Below are 11053 nucleotides of genomic sequence, written 5' to 3'. Positions count from 1 at the left end.
AATCCACAAGAACCATGCCAGGATGCTTACTTCAGTGTTACCATCCCTCATAGTTCTCATGCCACCTCGATCAACCCCTTCTTCACAAAAAGATTGTACCCAAGCCTAAAAAAAGACCTGTGAATGTACTACACAGGACTGACCTGGACCTGTCTAATATTTTAAATTAAACCCAGATTAATTAATCACAAAATTTGGGGTGAACTAACCATATAACTTATCACAAACACAAAGCTTGAAACGCTATGCAAGAAACTTGCGATACCATAAATTTCCCACAGATGGCGTTCAAAACGTTCATGTGTCACAGTAAATCTATTAGAGCAAAGCAGCAGACAGTAAAACACATTTAAACCCAACACATCTTCAGCCCTGTGACTGGAGGAGGAGGTTTTCATGTCTGACATCCAGTAAGATCAAATGAAAATTAAATCCATTGTGACTTGACTTGAGAGCTAAAATCTTAAGTTGGGCTCTGTGTTTTTGATGTAATAAACATGTCAGTCTTCACAGAAGATAAAAACAATCAACCTGCCAAACTAGAGTAACCAAAGTTAAAAACGCAACTTTAGCATTACAGTATGGCCTCCTTATGCTTTCTCAATGCAACTGTAAACATTTTAATTTCTGGTTAGTGATGTGAGACCTCTGGAGATTACTGAAGCTCACTTCCACATCTTTGTCTCATTGGTTTTGGCTGTAGTGTAAGAATTAAAGCTCTTATTCGTACATGACTGACACACGTCTGACAGAAAGACTCTGCCTGTGTTATGAGTCCTCAGGTGCTCATCAGAGCTAAAAACACCCATGTGACCATCACATATGAGAGGAAAGCGAGAAAAATATTCATATCATGTAGTTTTCCTATAAACAGTTCATCAAAGCAGAGCCAAAAGGAAATCATTTCTTTATCAGACATTGGAGTGAATATTCAGATAAACATCCAGTCACAATGATGTGAATATTGAGTCTTATATCAGCTGTGGGATGTAAGACGGATCGGTGGACACATGTTTATATAATTACATGAATATATTACAGTAAAGTTTGAGATTTAATGGCTTTATATAAACACAGTGCACTTAGACTCTAAATCAAGCTTTTAATTAAATTAGAAACAGATTGGAATAAATAATATAAAATAAGACCAGCGGCATTTCAATCCCAATTAAAGATAAAATATGAAACAGTAAGACGAGAGAGAGAGAGAGAGAGACAGAGACAGAGAGAGAGAGAGAGAGACAGAGACAGAGAGAGAGAGAGAGAGAGAGAGAGAGCGAGAGAGCATTATTTTCAAATAATTTAAAAGACCAAAGTCAATTATTACTCCTATACCACGGTTACCACAAACATTGCTCTGGTGGTTATTTTAAGACATTTAACAGGTAAGGTGTGTGGTTTACAGAAAAATAATGAACGTGTCACGACTGGGTTGGAGAGACAGGACGCAAACGCAAGGTTCCAAAATAAATAACATTTAATGATCAAACACAAGGGATAACACAGTGAACACAGGAACATCCAACACAGGGAACAGACGGGGTAGCAATGACAATGATCCGGCAATGAGTGTGACACAAACACTGGTATAAATACACAAAGACTAATGACACACAGGTGGAACGAATGATGTGATAATTAACAAGTGTCCAGGTGATGACAATATAGACAGACACAAAACATGACACGGATCACCGTGACAGAACACCCATGGAATATTTCTCAACCAATTAGAATAAGCATTCAACAGCCCCATGGTATATATACCACCCGGCTGTGGAATGCTTTATTCTGATTGGTTAAGAAATGTTCCATGGGTGTTCATTTTTTATTAAAAACAGAATACCTAACCTTTAAAATATCTTAAAATAGGCACCTGAGCAATGTTTTTGGTAACCGTGGTATAAACGAAATAATTGACGACGGGCCGTTGAATTATAAGAAAATAATGCACATCTAAGGTGGTTATGCGGCACGATGCGAGCGGTCCTTTGAATTATTTTTGAGTAAGTCAAAGGACCTCAACAGTTTACAGTTTCAAAGCAGCTTCAAAGGGTTATAAACAATACCAACTGAGGCATAAGCGTCTTATCTAGTAATTGTCATTTTCACCAAAAAATAAAAAAATAAAAAAATGCTCTTTTAAAAAACAACTTCTCGTCTTGCACCAGCCGTGTGATGCGCCATATGACGCTACATATGTGAAACGCACACTTGCGGACCATTATAAATATATAATAAACTGACACAAAGACATTAATTAGTATCATTTAACATACAACCGCATGACCTTTCCATGTGATTGCATAATGTTTTCCTCAAAAAACGTAATTTCACAAAGAAAGACATAAATATCTTGGATAACATAGGGGTGAGTAAATGATCAGAATTGTTTTTTATAAAACTGGAATATTTGAAATATAGTTTAGGATGCAGTCTTTAAAGTTTGTGAATGAAACTATATTTAAAAGCTTTTCAGGTTGAGTAATTGATGACATAATTGACCTTATTTGGAGAGTTGATGAGAACATGCAGCATTCTCTCAAATCCATTAGCAGATGTGTTTGTTCACAGATCAGTGTCGACACATCTGAGGTCCAGAAATAACAAAGAGTTGTGTTTGTGTAAATTCACATCCACATCTGCATCCATTTAAAGTGACACAATCCATTAACACTGAGATATATAGACCTACATTCACTCTTTCTCTCTCTCTGTGTGTGTATGTGTGTGTGTGTGTGTGTGTGTGTGTGTGTGTGTGTGTGTGTGTGTGTGTGTGTGTGTGTGTGTGTGTGTGTGTGTGTGTGCGTGTGTGTGTGTGCGCATGCGCCTGTTTGTGTGTGTGCACTGTTCTCTATAAAAAATTGTGACTGTCAGACACAGAAATCTGTTCATCCTCATGTAACAGCTGAGAAGACAAATTAGATCTTTATATCTATTCAAACACTGTTAATAAATGCTTCAAATGTTGACATAGTTAAGTTAAGATAAGATAAAACTTTATCAATTAACTTTGAGAAAATCTAGAAAATTAAAGATAGTATAAGCATGTTAAGCTAAATACGTACATTTTAAACATTTGTTTTAGATTAAGTTCAGTGCATATTTGAAGAGTTTGATTCCAAAACGCGATAAACAGCAACAATCAGTATTGTGTTAGGTCTGTATTAAAAAGTAAATTCTTAATTTTACACAAAACCCAATATCCGCTGTGTTATTCGGTCATATTTTCTCCTTTTTCCAAACCGCGATAAACGCCAGTCTTCCTTCTCTGCAGAATGCAATAAATCCGCTCAACCAATCATCGCACCATTCCACACATTGTAAACAAGAATGGCGGTGCATTAAATACACACAGAATAATAGTTTTCCTCATTTACTTTGTACTTCGTGATCAACAAACAAACAAAAACAAAAAAATAATTTTGATGGCATTGATAAACCTGCGGTGGTTTTCCACGACAGGGCAGAAACGTAAGCCTTCAAAATCGAATAATTTAGGCGAGAGGCACTCAGGTGAAGGAAAAAGCTGGTTGCTTGTTCCCCCAACAGCATCAAGCTTCTGTCATGCTAACACATTGACCCCAGGGGATCTTATGAAAAACTTTCCCTTATTTTACTCGAAGCCAATGAAAATAGAGCAGGACCAAAAATTTTTAAAGCTGATCGCTGTCAAAAAAGTTCAATGACGACGTCCCAAGGATGACAGCAGCAATGAGAGTGTTCTTAATATGTCAAAGTAAGTGTTTTGATTAATCCCATTAATGTTTATTTTTTTATCAGTGTATACCACTAGTCAACTAAATGAATATAACATGGAAAAAATGTATGCACATTTATATATTGATTCAATAGATTTATAGCATTTTGAAAAAAAACCCTATTTTTATTAGGGATTTATTGCATTTTGTGGAATTTTTTTTTATAATAAACCTTTGAAAATCAAGTTATGGATTTGAATTTTAAATGTTATTATAACCTAAAGATGATATATGTGAAAGTTTGTAACAGAAAACAGTGTTTTTCATCTTGTCACTTTCTTGGAAAACACGTTTTTTACTGAAATTAGTCAAAATGGATTTATTGCGTTTTGGAACCAACCTCTTCATTTTCTTATTTAAGTATTTTTACACATTTTTCCAGCAGTTAGGCTTTAATTTACACTTACAGTACTACTAATGTTGAAACTAATCACTGCATGACTGTTTATAATGAGCAGAAGATCATTTATTAAATTAACAGCAGGTAATGCGACTATTTCTCGCTCTCATTTAAAAACTTCTTATTCACTTATTCAGGTTTTAATTAACACCAACTTCAACCGTGAAATGATTTTGTGAGTCTTGACAAAATTAAAATTTCTGTACATTTTAGAGAAATATGTAAATTCATGAGCAGCCACACTATATAATGGTAATATATCCACGTAATGTTGCCATCCAGCCAAATAATGGGGAGAGAGAGAGAGAGAGAGAGAGAGAGAGAGAGAGAGAGAGAGAGAGAGAGAGAGAGAGAGAGAGAGAGAGATAGAGAGAGAGAGAGAATATATAATAAAGTCAACATTAAGAGCACAATTTAAAATATCTGCATTCATAAAATGATAAACAAAATACCGGTACATAAAATTACAAACAAAAGCTCACATTATCAGGAATAATCCAGATGTTTCATATCTAAAGTCTTCTATGCAGTATATAGGTTTGAGTCACCTGTGTTCATATTAATGATGTCACGCTTGCATCATCAGCATCAGCTGCCCACTCACAACATCTCTGTGTCGGTCAGCAGGACTAAAAACAAACATTTCAGGGACCTGCACATCATTTTAAATATATTTTGAAGAAATCCGGCAGGGTTATTATAGTGTTACGAATCTGATTTAACATCCACATGAACTGCTGAACTGTTTCGCTCGACATCTATCAAATCACTCCAGTAAACTGTGTGATTCGTGTTTGTGTGTCCTCTGTTAAACCCTCTGCTGTTCAACTAATAGATGCTATTTGTTCTCGGAGTGAAGTGAAACAAGTGTAATGCTAAACAGCTGCTGAATTACAAGCATCAGTTTGTGTTGTGGATCAGTCACACAACAGGAGAAAATGTGAGTGACGCTAGGATGTTGGAGGCGTTACCAGGGCACTGCTATCAGGATGGTCATGAGGCGGTTGCTATGTGATGTATTGTGATCTGTATGTGCTTCTGCTCTTTTCAAGTGGGACCTTTTGCCTGTTTTAAAATTCATCTCACATTTTCTCAACAAGCCGTAAGATCTAAGGTTCGTTCATGACTGTATAGCATTTCAAATTTCAGCTGTAGTTTAATACATAAGATCAAAGGTTTGTTTAAATCACTTATATGTACATACTATACGCTTCAAGATCTTTTGAAACCAGAACTTATCATCTAATGCAATTTTGCTTTTAAAGATGTTTAGATATTTTTAAAGAAAAACAGTAAAAAGCTCTGATAGGAGGTGAATTTGTTATGATGTGGAAGGTGAAAAATGGCTCAGCTGAGGGTCTGAAATTACAGTCAGTCAGAGTTGAACTTACTTTGCATTCAGATGGTTGTGTCTTCTCATGCGCAACAGATATCTCTGAGACTTTGCTGCCATTGGCTGTGTTCTGATAAAAATCTCATGGAAGAGAACGAGAGGACGAGTCATTTCTCTTAAACAAAATGGCTTCTGATTTCAGGGTTTTTCTTTTGTTATCACAGACCTGCACACACAGAGAAAGCGTGCTAGCATGAGAACATTTTGTAAAATATCTAAACATCTCTTAACTCTTTCCCTGCTAATTATACACCCCTGATGAGTTTTTATGGCAATCTATATTTCCAATATTATCCACTAGGTGAGCCTCTTACACAACTTATAAACCACTAAAGCATCAACTGATCCAGAAACGGTAAAAACTTAGGTGTATGTTTTGATCATCGGTCTGAATCTGATCTCTAGCAAAAAGTACTTTACAAAAATGCAATTATCTCGGATTTTTACTAATTTTTTTATTTTTGAAGAAACCTGTAAGGCATTAAACTTTTGTAAAAAAATCATAAAAAAATGCTGCCGCTGACTGGCAACTTAAAAAAAAAACACTGGCGGGGAAAGAGTTAAAGGTTCAGAGTCTCTGTGTGTATGTGTATGCATGCGCATCAGTAAGATATCTGATCAAATCTGTTGTTATCAAAAAACGTATCCTGTTTTTATTTGTCTTGATTTTCAAATATTTATTATAAAAACGAATTATTTTTTCAAAATTCTATAAATCTATTCAATCAATGTATAAATGTGCATTCATTTTTTATATTCATTTAGTTGAACAGTTGTACACACAGATAAAAAAAACAAAACATTAATGGCATTAATCAAAACACTTACTTTGTCATATTAGGAACACTGGCATTGCTGCGCGGTTATACGTGACGTCGTCGCTTAACATTTTTCATAGCGATCAGCTGTGATTCTCGTTGACTTTGAGTAAAATTATGGAAAGTTTTTCATAAGATCCCCTGGGGTCAATGTGTTAGCACGAGAGAAGCTACATGCTGTCGAGAGAACAAGCACCCGTCTCCCGAGTGCCTCTCGCGTAAATTATTAAATGTTGATGGCTTACGTTTCTTTCCCGTCACAGAAAACCACCACAGGTTTATCAATGCTATTAAAGTATTATTTTGTTTTTGTTTGTTTGTTGATCATGAAGTACAAAGTAGATGAGGAAAACTAGGACTCTGTGTACTCAACGTGCCGCCATTGTTTGTTTACATTGCGTGGAATGGTGCGCTGTAATTTGTGGAGCGGATTTATTGCATTCTGTAGAAAAGGAGGAGTGGCGTTTATTGCGTTTTGGGAAAAAAGGGAGAAAAGATGACAGAATAACACAGCGGATATTGGATTTGGCGTAAAATTTAGAATTTACTTTTAAATACTGACCTGATATAATACTGATTTTGGCAGTAACTCATTTTTTTTTTTTTGCGTTTTGGAACCAAACTCGTCAAATTTAGTTCCATGTCTCCAAACCACTGTTTGTTTAATATCTTAACCAAAACACATTAAAACTTTTCACAAAGTCACAGGAGATCATCTGACAGTAAAAGAAAAAGACCAAATGCGCAGATTGCTCGGTCCTGTAGAAATATGTAAAGTAGCCGTGTTACAATTGACCCCGCGTTGTTTTGTGCCCCTACAGTTTCTGATGTTTTTTCACTAAGAAACTGTTGACATGATATTTCAAGCATGTGTTGATTTATTTATTGTTCCAGAAAATCCAATAATCAGATGTTAATGTCGAATGTCGGTGGATGACAGATGAATCTAACACAGATTGGATGAATGAGATTTTCATTTACAGCAGATAAAGAGAATAAAAGACTGCACGCAGAGCCAATTTTACATCCAAATAATTTTTGTTAATGTGATTTAGTGAAGCACAACATGTTCCTGGATCAACATTGTTTCTGGTTGTAGATCAATATTCATATCAAACAATCATGACCTGAAATAACAGAGTGAAATGTTTGTTTGATAAAGCTGCTCTCAAAATAGACCTTAGATCTGAGTGTATGACCCACAACAAATCATGCAAGTACATTAACACAAACCATACACAAGTGTTGTTGCTTTTCAATACGTGACAGGTTACAGTTAACTCAACTGCAACACATCACAACAAAGTTTAAAGAAAATCTCTGTTATTAGATACCAGATAAATTACATGCTTTAAAGGACAGACATATAAAGACACTGCATCTAGCAAAACACTTCTTTGACTGCACTTTAAAAGATGTTGTTTCAACTTATAGTTGGGTAACAACAACCCAGCATAGGGTTATTATTTATAACTCAAAAGTTGGGTTTGTCCATATCTGACAAACACATTTTTTTTCTCATTCTTAGGAAGAATCGCATGGTGTATTCCTCAGCTTTGGATAAAAGTGTCTGCAAAAATGTAACCGAGACGGCAGACGACTCTAGACCGGATCCGCACCACATCCGTGCCTTTCCGGTGCAGATCCAGCCCACTATTTGGAAAATGACACTACTGAAAAGACCAGGCTGGTTTGGCCGGTTTTAGCTGGTCTCCCAGACTGGTTTAAGCTGGTGTAACAGGCTGGTTTTTGCTAGTCTCACGAGGTTTTGTGATATAGTCACATCATTTTTTGATTCTTTTTTCGTGATATTATCATGAATTTCCGTGTTTTTTCGTGATCGTATAACGAACTCCTGTTTTCGTGTGATTATCACGTATTGGTTACTCAACTGCTTTTTCCTATTTTTAAACCATTGTCGCTTCGGTTTAGGGTCAGATTTGGTGCTTGCATTAGAATGTCATTTTATATATTTGTTTATAATACTTTTTTCTGATTTCTTTTTTTATATGTCGCCTGGCGTTAGGGTTAGAGAGTTTGGGTAGGGATGCCATTTTATGTAAATCTAACCCTAAACTGAAGCGACAGTGGTAAGAAAATAGTACAAAACAGTTGGGTAACCAACACGTGATAATCACACAAAACCGGAATTCGTTATACGATCACAAAAAAACACGGAAATTCGTGATAATATCACACAAAAAAATTATTACGTGACTATATAACAAATTTCGTGAGACTAGGCTGGGATTTAGAGGGGTTTTGGCCATTTCTTTGCTGGCCAGGCTGGGAGACCAGCTGACCCATCAGCTAAAACCAGCTGACACTGTCTCACCAGCTTGAATGGGCTTCAAAACTAGCTTAACCCATCTATTTCCATCTTAAACCAGCTAAGACCAGCCAACCAGTAAAGCCAAGCTGACCAAGCTTCCTGCCTGGTTTCAGCTGGTTTAAGATGGTAGGTCAATTGATCTTCCAGCCTGACCCGCTAAAGGTGTCCAAAACCCCTCTTAAACCATCCTGCTACACCAGTTAAACCAGCTAAAACCAAGCTGGGAGATCTTTTCAGTAGGGTGTCAAACCCTTGGGTTTGTTACCCAGCCCAGTCACAAGAAATTACGTACCTATAGTCACATAATTTTTTTATTCTTTCTTGTGATACTGTCACGAATTTCTGCATTTTTTCATGATCGTATTTTATGTGTAATTTTCACGTATTGGTTACTCAACAGTTTTGTCTTATTTTCTTACCATTGTCGCTTCGGTTTAGGGTTAGATTTACATAAAATGACATCCTTACCCAAACCCGACTCTAACCCTAACGCCATGCGACAATGTTTAAATTTAGAAAATATAAAAAATAAATGAGAAAAAATAGTATAAACCAAAACTTAAAGTGAAATCACACAGAAACAACACTGAGCTGAACAGCAAGATGCTGAATACTGATTGTGTTGATATCTAAATGTCATTGGTTAATAAACTCATAGTTTCAATATCATTGTTTTGGAGCTGAAGGTTGGAAATTAGATCTTCATTGAGTTTAGTTTCATTGTTTCTCGTGGACTTGGGCAGAGTTTTGAGATTGTAAATGTGTATACGAGAGAGAGAAAGCAAAGTCCTGTTGTTAATCATGAGAAACTCCTGTGTCTGCATGTTTAGTGTTGGTCTCTGTGAGGCTCTCATGAGAATCTCATTATGATCTGCTTTCATGAGATTTAGGATACACAGAGCTCATTATTCAGAATAAATGTGTGAAACAGCTGTGTGTGCTGTTTTGTCGGCTTTTCAAACAAACTGATTTATGTTTCAAAGAGGAGAAATGTGGCCAAAAAACCTCTAAAGCCACTCCATCAAAGCGAGAAAGAGAGACCGAGAGAGACAGGGTAAAATTCAGACTGATCTGCTGAAGAGATAAAGACTGAAACTTCACCATTCAACCTTTATTTAATTTCTCTCGCTCCCTCACACACAGTATTTTTTTACAGGCATCTTCACTTCAAGGTTTCATGAATGATTGAATCAGCACATTCACAGGTGTATTTAATGTCATGGACGAATCACCAGGTTTGGTTGTGTAGACATTCTCACTGTGCTGTTTAAAATGTTTGTATCCTGTTTTTCCCAAGCTTCTCCTATAATGTTAACGTTGTACTGTTATTTCTCTCAGCAGATTTTTTAAACTACATTGATTTTAAGACTTCTATACAAACACTGTGTATGTAAAAGAAACTGCTGCAATATTGTTTGTTTAAACAGTGTGTACACACAAGCCAGACCTTTCTGCCATTCTCTTTGTTATTATTTAAAGGCTACAAAGGTTTTATACATTTATTTCAAAAGATCAATGATCCATATTCAAGCTCTCACAACATAAAAAAGACACAAGCATGCATCTCTTCTTGGATGAAGTAAAGTCACCTTCATCTTAACCTTGCCAAGACAGAACTCCTGTTAATCCTTACCAATTAATTCAGTCGAACACAACTTCACTGCTTAACTTAAATCTTTAACACAAATCTTTAACACAATGTTTTAGCTCTAATTGCATCAACTACTCAGTCATACAGTTATAGCATGTCACACTCCTCTTGATCCCACTGATATCCAGTGTTGGGGGTAGGGGTGGCCCCGAATAGTCGAAGATTCGATGCATCGATAGGAGAAGCCTGATTCGACTACCAATCTCATAGTCGAATCGTCGCAGATGTGTTATGAAATGAGGATCATTCAATTTTGTCCGTATGGGTGCACACATTATCTTATTTCACATATAACAGCTTTCTCACAATATATTAATATACTATATATTATGATAATGCTGCAAACAATATGTGAAGTAGCAGCTTTCAATAAATATTTTTTAAATGCGTTAATAAATCCAACAACCCCTGTGACCGGGCTTCACGTCCATAAGAGGTCTCTATGTTAATAAAGCCTTGCCTCTTTGTTTCGACATTTAAAAGACAAAGCTGGCAAATTAAACTATGACTTTCGTTCTTTTAATAATTTCTATATTTTATTTTATTTATAAATCACTTTGGGTTATCTGATTTAACTATTTGGCTTGTGTTTTGTTTCCGTGCACTTGAGGCATTTTGCATATTTGTTCTTCACTTTGTTACTTCTGACCTTATTTTATAAAAAAATTGTATTTATTATAAACGTAAATTCTGATCTA

Source organism: Paramisgurnus dabryanus, chromosome 8 (genome assembly GCF_030506205.2).
Source record: "Paramisgurnus dabryanus chromosome 8, PD_genome_1.1, whole genome shotgun sequence".
NCBI lineage: Eukaryota > Metazoa > Chordata > Actinopteri > Cypriniformes > Cobitidae > Paramisgurnus > Paramisgurnus dabryanus.
This window is presented reverse-complemented; position numbering follows the sequence as displayed.